Source organism: Nomia melanderi, chromosome 6 (assembly GCF_051020985.1).
Source record: "Nomia melanderi isolate GNS246 chromosome 6, iyNomMela1, whole genome shotgun sequence".
NCBI classification, from domain to species: domain Eukaryota; kingdom Metazoa; phylum Arthropoda; class Insecta; order Hymenoptera; family Halictidae; genus Nomia; species Nomia melanderi.
Window position 1 is genome coordinate 3,778,916 of NC_135004.1, and position 24,657 is coordinate 3,803,572.

The window sequence follows — 24,657 nt, forward strand, 5'->3', positions numbered from 1 at the left end:
GTTTCTATTCAACTATTTGAAACGTTTGTTAAATCAACTTGGTCGTTGATTTCTCCATAATACTTATTTCGTTACTTGGACTTTAATTGGATATCCAAGGTGAACAAAAACAAAAAAGTGAAAATGAAAGTAAAGGAAAAAATAAGTACAAAAGATAATAACACTCTACGAACACATCAAGTTACACAGTCTAAAAATAACAATCGTTACTGATAACCTAAATGTATACTTAATACATTGGTGTTGGGACTTTACATTTTTTTCAATAAATTAAAACAAAATTCACAAAAGATGATACTTTATTCATGATAGTCTGTAAAGGATCAACGTAGGCATAATAAAAGTTTCCAAAGTATCAGTATGATGCCAATAACGTTGCACACCGTCGATTTGATATTCCAGACGTCGAACGCAGTTGTTCAAAGGTTCATTGCTCTAGCAGACGGAGAGAATATTCAAAAGAAGGAACTCATTCCAGATACAAAATTTTCACGTGTCCAAAATAAAAGTCTCGCGAGACTACCGTAAGAAATTATCGCTGAATCAAGTCACATTTTTATGTGGTATGATCACGAATTAAACGTTTCAATAATTGATTGAATTTTAAGTAACTTAAATAAACGACACTCCTGTGTCGGTCCCATTTTTCCTTTCTTCATGCTGCAAACTAGATTACACTTATATTTTTTCGAAGTTTTTTTCGATCGTTTGAATTTTCTAACGAGACTTATTATACAATTCAATCAACTTTTTACAGAACAAAACTAACTGATACTATTCGAAGAAGATTGAGGTTAAATGTTGAGGTTAAATAACGAGAGTATCAAGAAATTAATCGTATCAGTGACGATGGCTCCTTGATAATCCCTGCCGCTTGTGTTCCAGCTTTTTATGTGACCAACGGTTAATTAGGAATTGAAGGTCGTCTGGTTAGGTGAATCATTGATCACAATGTGAATCCCAATGAGAGTTTAATTGATTCCGAGTACTTCCTTGTGCTCGCGGTATTTCAAAGCATTCTTCTTATTCGTTGACAATGTTATCTAATTACGGAGACGGATACTAATCCTGATACATCTCGGTTACTTTTATAAGATTCTGCGGAGTGTTTGCGTGTCACTGTTTATCAATAAACTGGAGTAACGTATGTAGTAAGATTGTTTTTCTAAATTAAATTTGTGCGTATGTAGTATGCTACCGAAAGTATAAAATAAGTACAAGCTGGCAGGAAGTGATTCCGCGTATGAAAATAAATAGGGAGAATCTTTTTTCATTCGAGACTTAGTTTTTAAGAGAATTGTTCTTGGAAAACCTTTACGTAAGCGTGCACTGACAATGTTTGATTTTATCCTGATCTAATTATTTCGTAACGACTGCAGTAAATCAAGATTTTTTTCACTTTGGAATGCGAAAATATGAAAATCACATTTCTTAAGGCGTATACCTATGTTTTATCACGTAATGAGGAAGTAAATACATATGTACGTATAAAGTAACAGGTGAAGGCTTCTGATGTAAGTTATAATATATGTAACTTATTTATACGCAATAAGTGAAGTAACAGACTACTTAAGTAACCAAAACTATATGTAGTTCAGTGTACAAAAGGAAGGAAGATAGTTTAATCAGAAGATGTTTCTTAAGTTTACATTAATGGACGTCTTTTATGATTTGAATGGAATTCTTTATTATTATCACTCATTCTAGTATCTTATAATACTCGGTATTCTGAGAAAATCAAAACAAAACTGAAGAAAAGTTATTGAAAAAAAACTGAATGTTTGAACACTTAATAATTAAAAATTGGATAAGTCAATGATAGAACATCGAATGACCAAATAAATATTTGTTCAGGATAATATTTGTACAAACGAATAATCGTTAATTAACACAACTAAACAATTCAATAGTTGGCTAATGTAAAATTAAATTGTTTAGTAATAGAAAACTAAAAATGAAGAATTGAAAATTTAATAGCGAAAAAGAAGAATGATCGGGTAATGTAAAATTGAATGTCTAATTAAATGATTGTAAACTGAATAGTCGAGAATGGAATATTGTGGTTAAGACTGAACTCGAGACAGAATTCCCCAAAATCCAATAATAGGGAACCGAGTAACCGAAATTACACGTGCGAGACGTGCCGATTTCTGCAGTAAAAAGAAAATTGCGTGACCTCGATACATTGCACTAAAGTGTCGCCGTCGCTTTATATTTAGAGTTAACGGATTTTCCCGTAGGCTCAGGCTATGGAAATATCTGTGTAACACGGGCAGTGCGAGCATATGACTTACCGTCGACGATACCCGCATTTCAACTAATTGATGCTCCCATAACACTGTACTCGTACGTCGACGGTAAACACATGATATGTAAAATTTGTTTAGTGACGTAAATCCACGTCATTTCAGCAGGTTTACGTCGTTTTAAATGTGTTCTATGTAACTCATTATAATTACTTTCCTGAACTCATTATATTAGATATCGTCTGTCGGTTTCGTTATCTGGACAAAACGTCGTAAGTAGCGAGTAAAAAATAAAAATTTTGAATACACGTCAAGTTAACAGGCTACTGGTACAGTTAATAAACGTTTCCGCATTGTTGCCATGTAAAACTTGATAAATGGTGTATGCAATTTTTAAATATTTTTTTAAACAATAAAGAGATTTTTAACCTTTAATAAACTATAAGTTAAAAGACAAACATTAATTTATAACAAACGTTCATTATATAATATTACAATTTAATTATGTCTTAGTCATTTCATTCAACAACTTTCTGCTGTCGTTTAGTTCGAGCATCTTAATGCAAATATTACATTGAAAATAAAATACGAAGAATGTTGGTCAAATTCAATATTACTAAATATTTCTATTTATAAAGATACATAATAAACATACAAATGCACAGCTGACCCGAAAAGTTCACCGAATTTCTCTACTTCTAAAATATTTATTATTAGAAAAGTTCTGTTAAGCAATAAGTAAATATTTGCAACTAATCATGTATTATCTATTTCGAGAACGAAGAACGTAGGTATGTGAATACAAAATAAATAATTTTCATACTTTGTACCATATAGTACAAGTTAAGTTGCAATTGTTTTACTCGCATCGGCAGTAAAAACAAATATCGCAACAAATGTCACTGTTGCAAGAAATACCGTCTACAACATAGTTGCATCGAATGAATGCATTTTTGCATATGTATATACACTCACCACCACAGATATGTAACGTGAATGTAGGCAATGTTCACAAATAACTGCTCCTTTTCCGTAAATGAACGTGGAAAATTTAACATTGGCAATGTAGCCAACGAGGAAGGTGTCCGGAAAGTAGTAAACAATAAAATTATTAAATTTAAGTAAATACGTCGTGTGAAATTTGTCGAGAAATAACTTCCCACGCGAATGTTAGCGTACGATCATCTGTCACTTGGCAAAGTTTGACGAAATGAGAATGGTGGAAATGAACTTCTTAAAAATTGTGCAATCCACGGAAATCTCTGCTATGAATGAACGAACCCGTCTTAAACGTAAATTTGAAACGTACATTTTAAAACGAAAGTTGAATACTTAAGCTCGTACAAAAAAAAGTAATTGTAACTGTATCTTTCAATTTAAAGTGTTATACATTGTTCCCTCCGTAACATCGCGTTTGGTTGTCACCTTTAGAGTCACATTTCTATCTCCATTGTCCCGTCGTGTTAAAAAATGAAAAAATTTCAAGAAAAATGGACGAATTAAATAAACAAAAAAGCAAAATGAAAATAAATAAATCTTACTATCAATACATTCCCAGAAAACAGAAAGAATATTAGAAAAACTGAGAAAGTGCTAAAGAGTACAAAATACAGAACTTGTTTTTGATGAAGTGTCTTGAATGAAGTTACGATTAACAGAAAAAATTTGAAACTTTCAGTCCAAGTAAAAGCATTTTCATGAAAATACAGTACATTCGTGAACAACTGTACCATATGCTTTTGTGCGAAAATTTAATTCTGCAGATAAGTGATAAGAAATAACAAAAAATTGAAAAAAAAGAGCATGAATGCGCAGGGAACTGAATGATATCTCACAATGTTCTTTTCACGCAACAGGTGCTCGTTTTCTACTTCAACTGAATTGTACTTCAAGCAGTATTGAAAGTTGAATGTAGGTCGTAGCAGATTTGTACGATATTCTTTTCAAATATTTACTCAATAGAATACAATACAATAGCGGAGATACAAACGTTGGAATACTTATTCTCATATTGAATTATGTTTCCGTACGTCAGTTTACTCCACATCTTACTAATTATACCGTTTGAAAGTACGTAACTAGTTGCTTGAGTAACTCATGAATATTAAACATTTGTTTAACTTCGTTTTTGATATGCAATTACGTACGTGTATATACGTAAACAGTGTTTCCATAAACGATCAACTACACATGTGCGAAAATGAAATGTAACAGTGAAAGTTAATATTAACTGTTAATAACTGACAATTAAAAATAATCAATATTAACAACTAATAATATACATCAAAAACACTAATTTTCCTATAGAAGCATTTTTTTGGATCTTTACGAATAAAATTAAATTCGCGAGTATTCATGTCCATATTTTCTAATTATTATTTTATTTCTATATTTTGTAAATGTACAACAAAGTTTACTATTGTTCGAAATCTTAATAAAATCAGTAAGCTAAAATCTTCCATTTTCCTCGTTACCATGTATTTATTAGTTTCGTGTAGTTACTTACGTTAGTTTAATGTAACAGTGCTAGGTTTAAACTGACTTCAAGTTACATCCGAACTTATTTAAGTCACAAACTGATACATTTACTGTTTTCGCTCAAGAGCAAATATGAAATGTAACTTCTCACGCGAGAACGTAACACGTGCCACCGTGTATTGATCTTCCAAGCAAATGAGATCCTCTTCAAGTTCCCAAGGCACAAATAATCAAGAGTCCTCGTGTCTAAACAATCGTGTGCAATTCGCATGATAGTCGCGTCCACGTGGACATTGAATCTGCGTGATCTACATGTTTGTATATACGTTCCTCTAATTTCCGATATTTTACATGAAACACAATTAACATACAACAATATTTCACGGTATTTTATATGCAAAACTAAAAAAATATGACTTTTAAAATTACTTTCTAAACATTTTTTATTTATGGACGTATATTATTATATCGAAAAAGTAACGATGAAACAGAAGCGGTTCGATCCAGTTCAGATTCAATCGGTGAATGGATTTTACGTTAAATAAATACGTGTATAAAAAAAAAATCAACTATTCCCAAATTTTGACACCGTACTATCAGTTTTGGATTTTACATCTGATTTTTAAGAAATAAAATGGAATTATGGTATTTTGAAGCGTAACTACAGGTTTTATATGAATTTCTGCTATTGTGTTTGCAGTATCAATAAACTCATCGTTATAATTCTATTTTGTGGTTCAATAGAAAAGTTGTTCCGTTCTTTTATTACACATTCAAAACATACCTCGCAATATATTTCTACCATTATGTTCTGAAGTTTCTTTGAAGTAACGGATTCACAGGCAAGTATCTACGATTCCCGTTATAAAAAACGGAAACAGAAGTAACTCAACGTCAAGTAGTTTGAAAGCATACAATTTGTACCTATGTACATATATATATATAATAAAAATCTTTATTCATTGCTATGATTCACTCTTACATGTTCTTATCTTATATCCTTCTCATATACAAAAGGTTAAATTATATACAGAAATTTCACATGAAAACCTCATTGTCTTTTTATATAAAAATACTACAAATCGACTAAATTTTCTATTTAAATTTATGTGAATCTTTCCTTTGAAATTAACGTATGAAACATCCCATGAAACTCTTTTCGACCACTGAAATCGCTTAAAAACGCATAGAAAGAAAATTTCGTCGGACATGTTATAGAAGTCGAATGCGTTGCATGCGATCGTAAGATGTTGAACTTAGTGGGAAGAACGAATAACAAATACAATATAATAGTAACAGTACATACGTGGCCGCAATTACGGTTTTGAAGCGCTTTAAAAAACATCAAGGTGACGTCAACCGATGTTGACGTTCCCCGACGAGACGCGAGCATTTATTTTCGATGCCGAAGTTAAAGCTTCCCGCCGTTTTTTCCTCGTTTGTTAAGTTTCGGGCGAGCTGTTTATTCGGGTGAATGCATCTCCGGACGCAAGAAAATAATTGCCGCTCGCGTTTTTCTTAACACGCATTCGATTCAAAACGTAAATACACCATTGAACAAATTCGTGATAAAAGTAGAAATCAAGGTCGTCTCTTAGAGCTGATATTTGGAATTTAATTTGATCGGATGAATTTAAAACATGAGTAATTTGTCTTTTGTTCCGCGCGACTGAATAATAAGTGGGATGAAAAGTCATAAACGAACTACGAAGTTTACGAGGATGTATTAAATGAGGGCGCGAGTTATAAGAGAAGAATATTTGTAGGAGAAATTTCAAGTACCAAATAACAAACGTTTCTCAAACAAATTTTCACTTTTGGCACTTACAGTGATTTGTACAAGAACTTTTCGATTATTGAAAAAGAAAATGAATGTCTGTTACTTCCACTTTCCGTAAGTTACTTTAACGACATTTTTTCTGCATGAGGGTTCGTAATCTAATCAAGAGCCCTTGAAACGATTTCCAAAGATTAATCTCAAGTGGATACTTAGACGGATTCCATTCATCCATTCCAGATCCTTGTAGATAAATTTTTCTAAATATACTTTCCGTCGTACATTACACTTTTTATTTCATTCAAGTGCCACCACAATTTTAATTAACGTTTCAGCGTATATTGCGAGCCTCGTGCAAGTAAGTACTTGGCGTCGAGGAAGACTAAATCTGTCTTTTCAATCAACGCTGCTGGACGCTGAGACAATGTGCATACAGTTGTCACTTTTACGCGTGCAAAACCCGTCTTCACGAAGGATTGACACCAGTAACTTAATTTTGAAACTTCACTGACTCTGCATCACTATTTCGCGACGTGGTGACATTGCTTTGCGACCAGCTTCAACCAGATTCATACTTGTTTGACAACGAAACGCGACTACATCATATATTAATTTTAAAAGTAACCCTGCTGTGTCAGTCAACGCGATTTTTCTTGTCATTCTCAATTCAATTCAATCTTGAAGAATAAAATCAAATTCTCAACTTTAAAAATTACTTATGGTTTAACTGTGAAAATTTTACAAACGGTTCGGGCAAAAAATAAAGAACGGAAGAATCTGTATTTAGGTGGCCTTAAATAAAATATATTTCAAAGTTAACGAAACATCCGTTACCCATCAATTTTTACGAAGAATTGTACAATGCGATAGAACAGATTTTTTGGTATAGAAGTCATAAAAGTAAACTGTGATACGAATTTTGTTTTCGGTTTAAAGAATGAAATACTCTCGCGAGACATAAACCGCTGTCAGTGGCGCTCAACGTCAATGAGCGCGTGAGATTGCGCCGGGAGTAAAATGGAACGTTGGCGTCTTCTTGCGGAACTATTTTTATTTTCTCAGCAAATAGTTTCCAAAATAAATAAATGTTATTATTTCACGCGATTCATTTTCAATATAGTCTCTTATCTAATTTTAAAATGAACTTAACACATTGCGTACTGGTAACGAGAAATCTCGTTTTTATATAAAGACTCTTAGCTATATAACTTTGATAATTACCACAGCATGTAAGGAAATATTAAATTTGATTAGAACTAATTGTCCATTTAAAATATATTACATAACAATGATACCTGAGTTTTTTTTTATAGATAGCGATATAAATGGATCTCACCGAAAATCCGCACAATTTAATTTTCTGATAATTAGCCGGTTCGAAATGTGTTAATATTTAAAATAATCGGACAAACATTCACAGAAATTGGTTTGTAACGGGTGTCTCGTATTCTTCGGAAATTATTTAAACATGTTTACTTATAACACTTATAATATCTTTACTAACTTATTATAAACATATAACACTTATAATTTATAGTTTATATTATACTTGAAATAGAACCATTTCTCACAAGGAACGTTTATACAGCGCTTGTGGCTAATCTATTCAGAGGTGAGCGAACCGGAGGAAGAAAACAGTCGTAACTTCGCGAAAACAGTTGTGTTCGAAATAAGGTCCCGGATCCGCGACCACAAAGCGGTTGCCACTATCTATTCTAGTATATTTTAGTACGGCGAGGATAACCTTAACTCCGACAGTTAATGTCACAGTATGCACGTAATACGAATATTGACCCTTAGATACAGGAGGCTTCAGTCAGCGAGCGATGGTTTACAGAATGACGACACAAGGAACGTTTTCAGGTTATTCCGCGGGGGCGATTTGAATTTTAACAGTCTAAGAATGAAAGCAGACAACTTTTAGTCTGAAATTATTCGAATTATTTAATATTGTTTTCTTCAAGTTCAATGCACTTTATTTAGAGACGTTCTAATGCTTTTATGTCATCGCACTGTCGTACGTTAATAATATTTCAAATACTGCAACTTATTTTCGTCGAATTTCAATTGTACTGATAATTAGTTCAATATTTTAATATTTGCTACTTTATTGTAAATACAAGTATTTATTATTTAATTTCACTGGGAAAATAAAGATTCATTTTTCTGTGATGTATTTATCTGCTTCCTTGATACATTATTCTCATTTCAAATAAAAAGTGCTTAATGCCATAATTCATTGCACGGTCCAATGATTCCGTTTGGAACTTTTATTTCACTTAACAGTTCATAGAAAACAAAATTGTTTAAGGTCTCACGCGTATTCATGGAACTAACAATAAGCACAGTTCTTTCTAACCAACTTTTTGTGACCAATAATCAAGGTTCCAATCTTTAATTTATGAATCCTACGGTCTGCCACAAGTCACCGTTACTTTAGTTCAAATCATTTTGTTTGCTCCAATAAACCACATCAAACAGCAAAATAAAGGTTTCACAACGTACTAGTAACTTTGAATACTGTAGCCTTGATCGATCATACACCGTGAATTGGTTACCGATGCATAGCAAGAAGTGAATGTAAACATGTAAAATGTAACATCAATACATCATACTTTATTTACTGGTAATGATTCCTTTAAAAAATCAGTGATTAATGGTTAAAGATCTTCTGATATGTTATCAGGTAATATACCTAATCTAATCATTTCCTTCAAGATTATCATTTAAAAGAAAATTAATGCACATACTGACAAGCTCATTAATTTACTCTGTACAGTTAGAGTGTTAATTATAAATTAAACCGAAAAAGTTTATATAAATGCGGGTTTTTATAAAAATGTTTTTAAAAACTATTTAAAAAGTTCAACACAATTTAACTTTAAAGTACAAAAATTCAAAAATATTTTTATTTAAAAATTCAATAATTCAATATTGCAAAAATTCAAAAACTTTAAGATTCAACTCTTTATGAAAACAATTTCAGTAAATTAAAAGTAAAGTGAAATTGTATTAAATCCTGCCTTGATTTTACTCGTGCTGTGCTTCCTACGCACAAGGGAACACCTTATAAGATTGGCGAGCCATGTGTCTCCCTCGACTTCTTCTCACTGGTTTAGAAGATAATTGACAATAAAGGTCGTATTTTCCTTATCGAGGAGTAGAGAGAATCATTTCTGCGACACAAATCGAGGGGGAACCAGCTCCCCATAGATCTGACTCACACGTGCTTCCGCACTTGTATCCAATTTCGAGGCATGTGGAGGGTGCCACGAGCATATACAGGGTGAGTCACCCACTATTGGAAGCTCATAGTATTTCCATTATTCTCAACCCCTACAAGACGAATGAGGATTTTGACCTGTAATAAAACGTCCATTGTCCACACGTTTTATCGAAAATTCTACAAGAAACTTTATTCATATTGTTAACTGAATACGGGGTAAACATTGTATTCAAAACGCTTCTTTTCTATAAAATTGTTCTTTTCTGAAATTTCAATGTCATCGGCACCTCCTTTTTAAACAGGATAACTTACTTTTATTGTTATACCATTATACAGTAAAATGTAAATATAATCGATGAAAAACTGATTTTCACATAACTCTTGAAATTAATTAAGTAGGAGTTAGTTGAATTTGTCTTTTTTATTGGCTCTAATGCTACCATAATAAAAGTAAGTCGTTCTAATCAAACAAATATTAAAGGCATTGAAATCGCAGGAAATATAATCTTGGAAAATAGATCGTTCTTGAACACAATATTTATTCGTTTAAAATAAACATTTTTTCGTGTTATCATCAACAATGAAGATATATTGGATTACATTCTTAGGTGACTCACCCTATAGATTAGCTATTGTTCACGTCTATTCGTAAGTGGGAGCTCAGAATCGTTCCGTGGCAATCTCAATGAAATTCTGCAGGATGATACCAGCTGCTCGTTCATAGTCAACAGTGTCAGCAGCGAGCACGTGATACAAAAATAATGAAAAGTAGAAACAGAAGGTCGTGCAAACAAGTACCATTTTCGACCTTGCGATTGAGGATTAGTTGTTGCGTATTTATGTTGCGCGAAAAATTTTGAAGAAAAATGTTTTTGCCGTTCGAAAATGTAGTTACACTCTCGTGACACAGGATCTACCAATTTGTCGAACGTTTCTTTCCAAAAACTGGAGTGAATAATGTTTTTCAGTATGTGAGCATTAATCAATTAGTATTTTTAATCCTTATCCAGGATCTTTAATAAATTCTCTTTATGTTACATTTAGAAACTTTAGAAGTTTTAAAACAATTAATCATTGATTTCCTCAGCTGAGAAATAATATTCTTAATATAAAGATCGGAAATTGAAAGTGTTTGAATTATTATGCATACATCAGATAATCATAAATGTTACAAATATTTCCTTTATAAATGGAAAGTTCACTACTCTGTAAGAACGTTAGAAATTTTTCAACAGATACAATTTATCTCACGATCCAATTTATTTCAAGCAACATTACATCTGAAACTACTCAACGGCGAACATAAGTGGAAAATTCTATATAAAACCTCTATCAACGTATTTTTCTTTCATTTTTGCACACCTATTGCAGCATGCACTAATAAATACTGCCTAAATAAGTATTTTCATAATTTTGATGATTACAGAATATAAACGTTAAAACTAGCCATTTTCATTGTTTCGATGGTTCTAATGTTAAACAGATTTGAGCAGCTCGCGTCTGAAGCGGTGCTAAAAATGTTCGGTCAAAAAGGTCGTGGCAGAATTAGTTTTTTACTTTCTTAAATCCTAATTCCTTGTGCCTGTCCCGTTTGCGGAGATAAGTGTGTCAAGGTACGAAATCCCAAGGTGTATGTACCAAATGGTACTTGGTCGGGACAATCTCTTTCTGTTTTCTTTCGCACGCAGGTCGGTGTATGATTAGCGGATATTTTGAGGAACGAACGGTCGCAAATCAGCCGCAGATAGCAGGAGGCTTATTTGATTCCACGTCAAATATTTATCGCGACAAGCAAAAGTATCTCAAGTACAAATTTGCAAATCGAACAAGCATGTCTCGAGGATGTTCATGAAATTATATTTAACCTAACACATGTTCAAAGAAAACCGAACACGCGTCAAATAATTTTGTTTACGTTACATTGATAAGATTATAATGAAAATGCGGCTCGTTTGGATTTCCTTGCAGTACACGCACATACGGTCCACGTAAAGAATTAATTAAACTTAATTAAGAATACTCCACGTAAAAAAAATTCAATTGTAATCATTATAAAATAAAACTGATTGAAATCATAGTAATTTGAATTCATCGTAAAAGTTTGTCTTTTTCTACAATCACTTCTTACGAAACTGTAATTGATTAAAGGGCGCGCTTCTTGTGTAACATTTTTCGGAGATAGATTTAAGAGATAGATCATTCTAAACTGACATTACATAAGAAGTTAAATATAGAAAAAGACTTACAAGAGAAAAGAAGGCGACTTAACAAGTAAGCTTAACCGTATCGAAAATGAATTACATCAGCTTTTGTTATAAAAGAGTATAAATAAAATGCATTGCTCCGAGATACTTCAAGCACGATATAAAACGATACTTGGTATTAAAATAACTCTGAAACAAATAATTTCCAGTCACAAGCTTCTCAACCATCGAAAGCCAGACGGTTGCATCAATATGCGTACCGAATGATGAGTCGAAATGGATTCATAACGAACTTTTTCTTCTTTTTCGTTTAATCAGATAAGCTATACACATTAGCATTTCACCTTTTTTTCATCTGTGCACGGTTTATTATGCAAATGATGTAGGCACGCCCATTTTTCCTTATTTCGAAATATTGAAGAATTTGTACTCTCATCGATTCAAAAATACTAAAAACCGACTCTACTTAGCTTACCTACGTTCACAAGAATTTGAGAATATAAGTAAATACACTTTGTAAATGACTTTCATTAAAATTAACTGTATTTACATAGTTTTCATTTCGATTATAAATGGACAACTTTTCTGAGGGATTGTTGTACAGTTGGTACAACTTCGGATTAAATCAATGGTTTTCTATTAAAAGAAATTATTACAATTAATAAAGAAAGGTATTGAACTCATATTCTATATTATATGATGCAATGACAGAAAAAACTAAATAACCTTCCATTAAATAATAATCCGCACAAAAAGAAAGTCGTTACGCTACGTTCTCCAAAGGAACTCGTTCGAGTTGTCATAAAAAAAAAATTTATTACAAAAGCCTGAGTTGTTAATCGCTAGTTATTAAAAGACTATTAAACAACCGGGGGCAAGTGAAGTGTTAACGATCTCCCTTTGAACTTCGACGTGATCGTACCGCAAGAATCGTTGCCCATTGCCGATTATTGTCGTCGCGTATGCAAATCATTCTAGGTAAATCGCCCGGAAAAAGAGTCGTGACAACTGCACGCCTGGTGTCAGTATCGTGCGCGTGAAAGAATTTTTCTGCGCGTATAAAAATATCTGGCATCCCCGCACGGGTGTCAGTTAACCCTCGCAGTAACGATATCAGCGATTCCAGCGATCGTGCTGACGACCATGACTGTGTCCACGCGAACTCATTATCAAACCTTGCTGACATAAACATTTTGAGCTTATACTTCGTTATTTTACTGCTACGAAATGTCATGTGACTTGAGCATTTAAACAATGCAAAAAATTTACAGCTTGTATTTTATTATTTTATTGCTAAGAAATGTTATGTGAACTAAGCAATTAAACAGTGCGAAAAATTTGGAGCTTATTTTTATTATTTTATTGCTAAGAAATGTTATATGATTCTTTGAGTTTTCAAATTTATAGTTGGACTTTTTGCTCTTGATATCAATTTTTATTATAAATATTCATTATTATCTGGTCAAATATCCATAATATTATTTGCCACTAATATAAAGGAAAACCTTGCATAAATTAAGAGACAGAACTATTTAATTTCTATGTCTTATACAATTTTACATTGTACATACATTAATATTGTATACAAACTTTAATATTGAATTTAAAATATTATAATTTTGCTTGGATCGTTCAGAGTCTCAGTTATTCACAGACTCAATAATTCGAATTGTTAAATTATATCTGAGGATATATACGGTAGAATTTTGTAAACATGTTTCGTAGAATTTCTTGTCAAGTCTTCATTTGTCAAGATTGTTAATCGCCCAATTAAATTCGATAATCTAGGTTAAATTGTGCGTAAATAATACATTGTATATGTCAATATGGATATTACGTATAATCTAATGAGATATAAGAGTTGCACATCGGACGCATAAGAAAACGTTAAAAAAAGTTGCAGAACGTGAAGTTGGACATAAGAGACAAGCTAATTAGTGTTTCCCAATTAACTTGTTGATAAGTCCAACATTAGAGTACCATCATTAGATATTTAATAATTTATACATTAAACTTTCTTTTTTATTCAGAAGCATGCAGAATTATAAAAATCACAATAGTAATAAGATTCTTATAGAATCATGCATTTATTAAATCAATGATCAATGAGAAAGTAGTATTGTTTATTTGTTAATCATTTTGCCTTTCAGTAGATAATCCTACTCGAAAAATAATTGAACGTATTCCGTTAAACGATTACACTTATTTTTCGGGAGTACAAGTATTCGTTCCTATAAATATTATGGCGTGTATACGATCTTAAGAAAATGCAGTCGAAAATACATGAAAGTGCAAGTCTTCGAAACACCCTGACGATCCGTAACTGTAAAAATACACATATCCGACCGCTCTTTAAACGTTTCATCGAATTTTGTTTGTTGTCCTCGGTCGTATAAGAGCTTTCCACAAACGTTTGTTAGTGGAACAATTTAAGAGAAAAATAATACAGACTCTTATTGCGAACTTCCCTGACACGTGAAACAAACGTTCGCCAGACCCGTCTGACATTCACCTGATATACTTTGGATTCAAACATGTTTAATTTTTCTTCGTAGATACATCAACGTCCTTTACCAATATTTTTACGAACATATTATTAGCTTTTGTTACTCAAAGTGTATGTGAAAATTTTCATTAACAATTTAGATATTTTAATCACAACTCTACAATTGTTTTATATAATGTTCAATGTGTTAATCAGACATATTTCGTCTGAATGCTAGAAAACCGAAAATTTGTTAATAAGTGAGAGTAAAATGGAAATTAAAAAGTCGATTGAAATTGTTCCGAATACATTTTGAAAAATGAGTTGTATGCGAAACTATCAATTTTCTTTATAGTTTACCGTAAATACTATGTTCTTTCTATTTGTTAAACCTACCCGTCAATTCTATCGCATTCGTTTCAAACACATTGCTCAAAGAATTTCTTCTGACGTCGGTCACGTAAAACCTACAAAATCTTCAAGGATATTGCGTCACGATTGCATTAAGCTCAAGGAAGAATCGAAGATTAAGGAAACATGCTTTTCCGTTGTTCGTGACTCGATGATCGAGAATCTTATAACATTCGAGAGAGTGTGGTAACTTTATCGATACAGAAGGAAAACAATATTCGCAAGAAGAGCAAACGGTTTTTTCCTCTCATTGATTAAAACTTTGTGTATCAGGTGTAGACATAAATTCAGTGACTTCATATTTAATCCGGCATAAATTCTTTCTGGACATATAAATTATGGTAATGGAATAAAAGTTTGACAGACTTTAGATAAAGAGACCTTTATTTTATTACTGTAGTAATTAGACATAAATAATTAAATCCCAAATGTGATATTGGAATAAAAGTTTCATATCTCATAGAACAAAGGATATTTCTTTAATTTGAATGTTTGAGATCACACGTACCTTATTAAAGTATTTTTGTTTGTCCGATGAAATCAAATAACACATACTCAAATCCGAAACAAAATAGTATGCATTAAAATAATTTATTTCACAAATACATTATTATTCGAATAATATCAACTAGAATAAAATAATAAAGAAACTACAAAATAAGGTAAAACTATCATTTTACTGATCTTTAATGAAATTTGATTTCGATAATTTCTGATCTTAATACGGACTGTATTTCAGTAACATATACAATCATCTTCATGAGTCACAGCATCATCTGAACGGTGACCGTTAATACCTCCCGTCGTTGTGATCTAAACGCACACACAACAATTCAACGTACTTCCCAAACAGCTGCCGATTCATAATTATTATGAGCTAAATGAATGTGAGACTCGATCCGCCAGTAAATTGCAATCTCATGCTGACTCAGTATAATTTCCATCGTGAAAAGATATTCGCCGAAGGCTCATAGACGATTTCAAGAACCGGTAAATCTCTTGAGGACAAATATGTTACGGTGTCATCTGTAAATGTCGGAGTACAATAATATATCTCTAATGAAGATAATATTCTTTCGTATTTTAACGATCCAATTACTTTTTCTTTATGAAAGATTCTAAAAAACAAGATTTCTGCGAATTTTTGTGCGTTTATATTGAATACGAACATGAGGGGCATAATATAAAATATAAAAGATACAATTATTTCAATGTTTGAATAACAAAATTATTAATCAAGAAAGCAAACTTCTGTATGACTCCAATGTTAGTGAAATGTTTCGAGAATATTACATTTTGCATAAAGAACCGCGGTCTACCGATAAATCAATGGCCGGCCTTATCTGTTTCATACGATTTAATTTTAGACAACCTTAAGTCACTAAACTAAGATAATTAACACTACAACTACTGAATGGGTCGAAATCTGCCATTAGATTCTTTATTTTATTTGAAAAGTCTAAGCAATTACTAGCGTCAAATTAAAGACAGAAATATCACAAGTGTGTATATTAACCCGTTCACTGGCTGATATAGTCATTTTTTTAAAGAACAGGACTATGGACTAACGCAGCGTTTCTCAAATCATAAATTACGAGAAATTCCTTCCTTATTTGACTCACAAATAATTTTTTAAGTCTTGTAAATCATATTTGGTAATATGTAACGCAGTGAACGGCGAAAAAATGTCAAGAAGAAATGCAACAAATTTTACAAAAAAATAATCTGCTATTAGCACAGTTGTAGATACATATAGTATATGACGTAAAATAATAGTGGTCTAATTCATATTTTTAAATTCCTGAGAAAAAAGCTTTCGTGAAATGTTACTGTGTTAATTAAATACTATTATCACAATTATTAATGTCAACAATTAATAGTGATTAACATGATTAATAATACTGTAATATTAGTATCTAATTAATCCAAGAATATTTCACAAAAACTTCTTCCTGGAGATCTCAGAAATAGAAGTTACACCACTATTAATCTAAACTATTTGTACATGAAAACACTCAATATCGATGTACTTAATATGAAAGTCCCGTAACAAAGGAATCCCACTCATTTTCGATCAATAATATATTCGCTCGACGAATTAACCGATACGTGCCAGCACCATCGTCATCGTCACACTCTGTGTACGGTTTTAAATAGAAGTACCTAGATGCGTGTCTACGCATACGATATTGTTAGAATATCTAACTTCCGGTTTCGCGGTGACGGTACCGTAACACGGGCGCGTAACGAATGAAAAAGAGCGAAGGAAAAAAGAAGAAGAAGAAGAGGAAAAAAAGAAGAATATCACGGGCGTACATCGCACATCGCTGTGCTTTATGCGGGTTCCTGGTTCGTAAAACCGTAGTTTAATGACGTAAATTTCTCTATTTAGACGCCTCTGACGTTACAAATAATTTTGCACCTTAATCTTACGCCTCGCATTGTGTACCAGACCGCATTCCTGATAGATGAGAATTACATCGGTACACCATGAGGCCCGCGTATTTTTCGCACAGCACCGTCAACACGCGCGATCTCCGGTCGACGATGGCCAAACGCTTGAATTGCTCAAAGATGCCCGAAACATCGAGAACGATTACACAAGTCGATTCCCAGGTGTCACAGCTAAACATTGAAAGCTGAATTTCGTGTAAACTTAAGTTTCAGTTGTTCAGAGTGTTGCGGAATATACAGAGTGTCCCACTTAACCCCTTTCACAACTGCGTATGCTGAAAGTATTTTCTCGTTAATAATTTATTAGAAGAGAAGACGAATTCTATATTCGTACTGCGTCTGCATTTATTTCAATGATTAACAATTAATAATAGAAAAATGACATTCGATTTTAACTGAAATAAATATGATAATATTTACATTTGTTAATCTGCGTTAATCTACATTATTTAATGTTATAAGACAAAGAGTTGAGTTATTTGTAATAATAAGAAAAAAATGTTTGAGAAGAACACTATTAATTTTTGAAAGAATCGTTATATTGAAAACTTACGTGCAGTAATGAATATATCAGTCGCCCGATTCTTCTTCGGCATAAATATTTGAAATAGTTTATGGTTTAGTGGAAATACTTCTTCGAATCTTGATCGAATGTTTGTTTCAGATTTTGTATAAATTTTTGTTTGATAGATTATTTGTAACAAAATAGAGTGTTCGATTTAGCACAGTATTAACTCATTCATCATTGAAGTATTAAGTAGTGTTACGTTGATCTATGTTACGATAATAATCAGTAAATACTGTTAACACTTTACGACCCGCATATGGTTCTACGTCATCGCGCCTTTTCTATTATTGTGAATAGCCAATTTCGGGATTATGATTTATCGATAGCTTAGACACACCTAAAACTTTTACTAATTATAAGAAGGAATTTAGTATATACAATGACCTAAATTTGTGTTCTATGTAGTATTGAATCAAAACCACTGTTGTACCCATTAAATTACATGACTTATAATGACAAAAACTGAAACTATACTAACTTATAGTTACTTGTACTTATATCTAATATTGTAATATTTTTAACACATGAGTAATGTTACTATTAAAACGACCACAAAACTTGGATCGTAATGATTATTTCGTTCAATTAATATAGTTTGTATTTTCTTTGGCAATGGTCTACCGAACGGAAAAATCTAACTCTAATGCCGGAACCAACATTTACAATCGAGAGGAAAGGTTCATATAAATATTATGTACGAACCGACCTTGTTCTTCAGTTTCAGATTTTTCTATTCTGCACCAATTATTCATCTCTCTACAGAAGTTGTTCAAAGTCAAAGCCTTTGGCTCGAGTGCAAGCTTTTAAATGTCTTGTCATAGACCTCACCCGTTCAGAATTCCCAGGTGTTACCTGAATTCGTTGCTGACCTTCTTTAATACGCTGTTAGAATACTTCAATGTTATGTACTAATACATGACATACTCGAACTAGTGTATACAATATAAAAACTTTTATAACTTAAAAATAAGGTCACAATGGCGCATATGTACATTTCTATGAATTATCTTTTTCTTCGTACCCTTGTAACCCTTTTCTTCGTAACCTTTAAATTGTAAAAAGTATCGAAACTATTAATTAAATACTATTGGTGATAACGATATGTATGTATATTTGAAAAATGATATAAATATTTTCAAATTATGAAACTTTTTATCTGGCCAATTTACAAAAAAATAAATATGTAATTATATTAAAATACTGTGAGACTCACTTAAACTCCACAAAAATCTGATCGGCTAAATTCCACATCACCAGCCCTACTCTTCCTCCACTCACTGCCTCGAGCTCAGTCTGACGAGTTCCAGTAGACAGGGTCAGAAAATGAATATAACGAACAGAAAAGGGATAGATGTAGTCCATCGAGTATCAAGGGTCAAGGCGCGGGAGTTCAAAGCAATGCCGCATGCGTCAAATATACTCATGCAATAGAGAAAATTTTAATTGCAGTAACTTTAACGTTACCTTCTCAAATGTAGTACCGATGGATTGCTGAAACTTTTCTGATTAAAATGAGTCCAAACAGGGCGTAAATCATTATAATTTTATCAATTTGAGGGAAAAGAACCTTTAATTTCGTTAAGTACTTTAAGTCCGTAAAACTAGTCCAATTTCCACCGTGTTTGGACTCATTTTAATCACAACAATCTTAGAAATTCTCTGGCGCTATATTTGGGGTAAAGTAACTTTAAAATTACTGCATTGGAATTTTCTCCATTGCATGCTTGTATTTGACGCGTGCGGCATTACTTTGAAATCCAGCGTTTCCACCCCCGATTTTCGATGCACTGTACCTACACGGCTTTCACTCACTACATCGATTCATTGCCTTTATCACGTTGTGCTTGAGTCAATTCCTGGTAGGAAATAGGAATATTCCTTCTGTTTCTTCTGCTGGCGTAAATTCTACTACAGGAGTACGAAATTGTGGAATTTAAGCGAGCCTCACTCTATGTTCTCGTTAAAATAGCATGCAATTATCCATAACTAATAGGCCTATTCAACACGAATATTTCACGATCAACTTGAAATCATCAAATTGGATGAGTCACGCTTAGTTTGTTAAATTTTTTACATAAATCATCTCCATAATAATAAATCACAATAATAAAACTGACGCTTCGGCGGGCACAAATATTTACCGTTGGTCACGATGCATCTCTCAAACAGGTTACCACGTGCAAGTCTGCTGTGTACCGGTTAACTCGGCCCGTAGGTTACACATCCATTAGACCCCAATGATTAGCCACTGACTGCGCGTGATATACCGCGGTCTGGCTTTACAATGCGACAATCGTTCCGCGGAAGCATGTGAACAGCTGAAAATGCCTCGGCTATATACATACGAGCAGCAGTGAAAGCATGCAAGTTCCGAAATGCATCCAATTCTGCTTCTACTCAATAGATACATACAGCGTAAAAAAATATACTGTAGTTATACAAAAATAGAGATTAAGAAATATAGGTTTAAGAAATCAACAAATATTAAAGAACTATATGGAAATTTATGATAAAATTTGAGTGGTTATGCTAAATGAAACCAAATTGCGTAAAAAGAAAAGAAAATTTGTCTAACTCTTGTTAAATTACAGTTACATAAAAACAGAATTTGGTGTAATTTAATAAATTTCATTGTGAATCGATTGCAATCCATTCAATCTTCGACCAAAGTTTAATATAGAAAGTATTAACGATTTTATCTTTTGATACGAGAAACAAAAATCTTGTTTCTATTAAAAAGAATAACGAAAGTCTTATTTCTATTAAAGGAATTTCAAAAATTCTACTTTCATTAATTCGGCATCTAATTTCGTTTTTGTTCAAAAAGAGGAAGGGAGATTATATTTATCGATATTTTTTTGTTTGTTTACTCCAAGTTCTCGATTTTTCCTCATTACAAAATGTATAACCATAATGCTTGCAAAAGCATATCTGGTATTATGAGAATACGATATTTACTGACAAATATTTGTTCAGGATAATATGATAACAGACAATCGTAAATTTAAATGAGTACGGTATTAATAGTACCTATAGTATAAATACAGAATATAGTATTAGTATAACTTAAAGGCTTGTAATAGTGGAATTTAATGATTAACGATCGCGCTGACACATATCAGTTCGCAAGTTCGATCTAATCTCCAGATGTCTTAATTAAGCTGCGTTTCATTCTGTATCATCATTCATCCGAAAATGTTACAAGCACGATTCTCTGTCGAAGATTATCAATCGAAACAACTTTTCTTTTGCATTGGAATTTAGAATGGATTGACATCGAGTTTTCATCTTTTTTATAAAAATCAGTAACTGAATATCGAAGAAAATGTTTCCAAAGATTGAGAATGAAATTGAAGAAACTGATTCAGGCAAATAAAAAATAATTACGACTGTTTGCCTCATTCAGACAATTATGCGTCTTTCTCGAAGGTCTGTATATTGTTGGTCAGTACTACGAGACTATGCGAATAGAAATGAAACGCTAAGGAAGTTGGTAATGAAATTAACTGAATAAATCATTGATTCCAGGAAAGAAAGTGCGGGTATCAAGAAACTGATGTTATAAACATTCGTTGATAATGTAAGAAGTCTCGTTTCATTTAGAATTTGTTGGGACAACAAAGTATGAATTATCATTGCTGTATCATCGCTCGCGTCCTAGATATTTTTAATTTTATATTTAGAACGACCCAATTCAAGTATTCGAAGCGGGTTAAAGAGGAACAATACGTTTGCACGTATCAGCAGCGTAATGAAAAAGTGTAATGCCAACCTCAATAAACAAATTTAACTGTTCGTTTGCCAACTCATCGACACACACGCGCAGTTTCAAAGTCCTTTCACGCGCTCGAAAGATAGTTAATAGTAGCCATTAATTAGTCATCTAGAGAGATCTATCGATTCTATTCTAACAGATTGCTGAACCGTGAATTTTTTAAGAAATGAATACATTTGGAAACGCGATACAAGGATGTCTTCTCAGACGTTTTATGTAAAACTGTCTGCTTACGTATTTTATATATAGACTACATTTATGCATTCTTCTTATAGACAAACTTTATGTGCTCACTACTTATAAAGAGCGTTAGAGAAGAACATAGAAATGTTCATATAATTTAATGTCTTTTATATCATTTTTAATCCATCGAAACTATTAATATAGAAATACAATTCTAGTTTATCTCATTTTCTCAATATTCGATTATGGAAATATTTCGAACCGAAACGATTTCTGAACTAATTATTTTAATCATCGAATTATTTTCTGCCGTTAAATATTATTAACGTCCTAACAATCCAACTTTAAACAATTGAAACAATTTTTACAAAATAACTTCAATTAGATCATTTTATAAAATGAAAAATGTATCAAATATGCTGATTATCAAGCTTTCATTCTAATTATTTCTTTTATTTAATAGCTCAGCACGTATACAAAGAAAATTCGAGGCGATAATAAACTTATTCCACGAAATTCCTTCCTGGATATAGAATCCACTTCAGCGATAGTAATATTGACCTTCATGAAGCAATTTCCAGAGTTTCCTCGATAAAATGCGGCAGTATCGAGCGATCTTTGGTTTAAAACCGTCACCCGAATCAATATCAAATACCTATTAATATTGAACAATCAAATTTACTTCGATATACCTACTCAATATTACTTAATACCTATCTAACAATTTAGTAATCATCTTGGAAATATTTGTTCTGGTTAGTCGTAATAAACACTAGCAAACTTTGAACAAAGTTCTACCTTTACTGCATTAAAATTCTTATCAACTTTACACTGATATGCATAATACGTTAATGGTAACATCCGCTTCAACTTATTGTAAATGAAAAACTTAAAAAATTTTTTGCAATGCGTATGCATAAATTATACACAATTATTACGTTCTCTAATTCTTGCTCTAATAATCCCTACACTTTTATGACAAATGCATATTTGATTAGACAACAATGCTCGTGTGTAACTTGTACTTGTTATTAAAATATAGCTTATGTTTCAAGTAATAGCATGTAGATAAGACCGATAAAATGATTACAATCCCACTCACGTGTTCATCTTATGAGTACCAACACCCCACCTCGTGATACTAATTGAACAATTGTCTGTTGAAATCTATAGATTGACTCATTGCAAAATTTGCCAATTTCAATTATCATTCTATTCACATCAATCTTTTCAAAATATTGCGACGCAGAAGAACATGCCATTTTTTGTCTTTTTCATAAATAAAGAAAATCCAGCCAAATTAATTTTTACTATTAAATCGAAATTCAAATTTGAATCACTGAATTACCATGGATATCATAGACGATTAATTACATTGAAAAAAATTCTTATGCGAACTTGACAAGTATTTTTTGAGAATAAAAATGTAATTCGATCTAAAATTCGGAGTAAAACATGATGACATCTATAATATTCCATTATAAAAAGAATTTCGCTGAATAATTTCGTTATCAACCACGAACTATCACGATGCGACCCGACGCAAATGTTTGACCCAGGCGTTCTCAGGTTCGACGATCGACAAACCGTTATCGCGTGCAAGCTGTATTATGCAAATGCAATCTGAAATTGTCATTCCACTTCTATTGTGCACATGTCTAGATGGTGCTATAATAAGGATAGCCGTAACAGCTAATACCACATGAACAGTTTATCATGAAAATAGTGTAAGTACATTTAACCTCGTGTTAAGATAATTGAGATCTCCATTTCAATCGATTTAAAAATAAACGTCTATCGAATTTACCCACATTAATATAAATTAAAATATAAGTAACAAATCAACATAATACGTAGACGATTCTTCTGAAAACCAGCTATTACAGCCAGCTATTATTATATTTCTTTAAAATCATGAACAAACCTATTTAATTTTCATAGTTATCGAATTGCAAATATCATTAGATTTCAATCATTTCAATTTCAATTTCGCTACACTTATGCCACGTTTTAGTTCGAATTTCTTTGTAAACGGGAATCAGAAAAAGAATATCATTGTTTAATCTTAATATTTACTTATTGACCGCTATTTTCTTATTTTTATTTGCTTTAAAGATACCGACATGAGAAAATCCAACCTAGGTCCCTCAACCAGTTGGTAAGAAAGTTAAGGTTATGAATTCCACGAACAATATCGATATTTTATGAAACTTATGAAGTAAAGCATTTACCTAGCACTTCCAAGTACTGCTAACACCTAACACGGTGTATCTTCCCCCTCGGATTTCAAGAAAAGCGGACATTACAAGTCTCATCGATATTGAATTAAATATCCGATAACATCATTTTCAACCCACCGTGGATGTTTCGTCGAAACTGTCACGTGAATCAAGCAACAGAACATGAGTCGCGTTACATTTCAAGTTCAGGCGAATGAGATACACTGCTGACCGGGTTAGATTTCTATCGAGTATCAGCACTATAACTGCACCGTTCGCGGAAGAATGGCGGAAACTTTTCCACGCGACTTTACGAATGTCGAAACAGTACTTTTCCAAGCTAATTTGATTTCTTACAATCTATCCGTATAATAAAGTTGCAGCAACATTTTTATTTATACCTTATTTCTCTTCATGAAATTCTTCAATTTTTCCGTCGATTTAAACGGATGTTCCCAAAAACCTGGTTCATTCCTTTATGCATGATAAATAGAAAACGAAATATGGAACTTTAAACATATATAGCTTCTTTCCTTCAAATTCTTAAACCTTTTCGATGAATCAAATAGAGGTTTTCAGAAATTTTGTGCATTTCTTTAATCGTAGACAGAAAAGTAAATGTGAAACGCAG

General features: G+C 32.3%; 1 protein-coding gene across 6 annotated transcripts in view; it reads right to left on the bottom strand.

Moving 5' to 3' along the window:
* Positions 1-24,657, bottom strand: part of LOC116427090 (uncharacterized) — a 35,226-nt gene that overhangs the window by 6,453 nt on the left and 4,116 nt on the right. The window contains exon 3 of one of the 6 annotated variants that reach the window (XM_076368189.1): positions 19,991-20,167. The exons of the other annotated variants lie outside the window; for them this stretch is intronic. The gene's annotated coding sequence lies outside the window, so the exon portion shown is untranslated. The remainder of the gene's footprint in view (positions 1-19,990; positions 20,168-24,657) is intronic. 6 annotated transcript variants of the gene reach the window in all.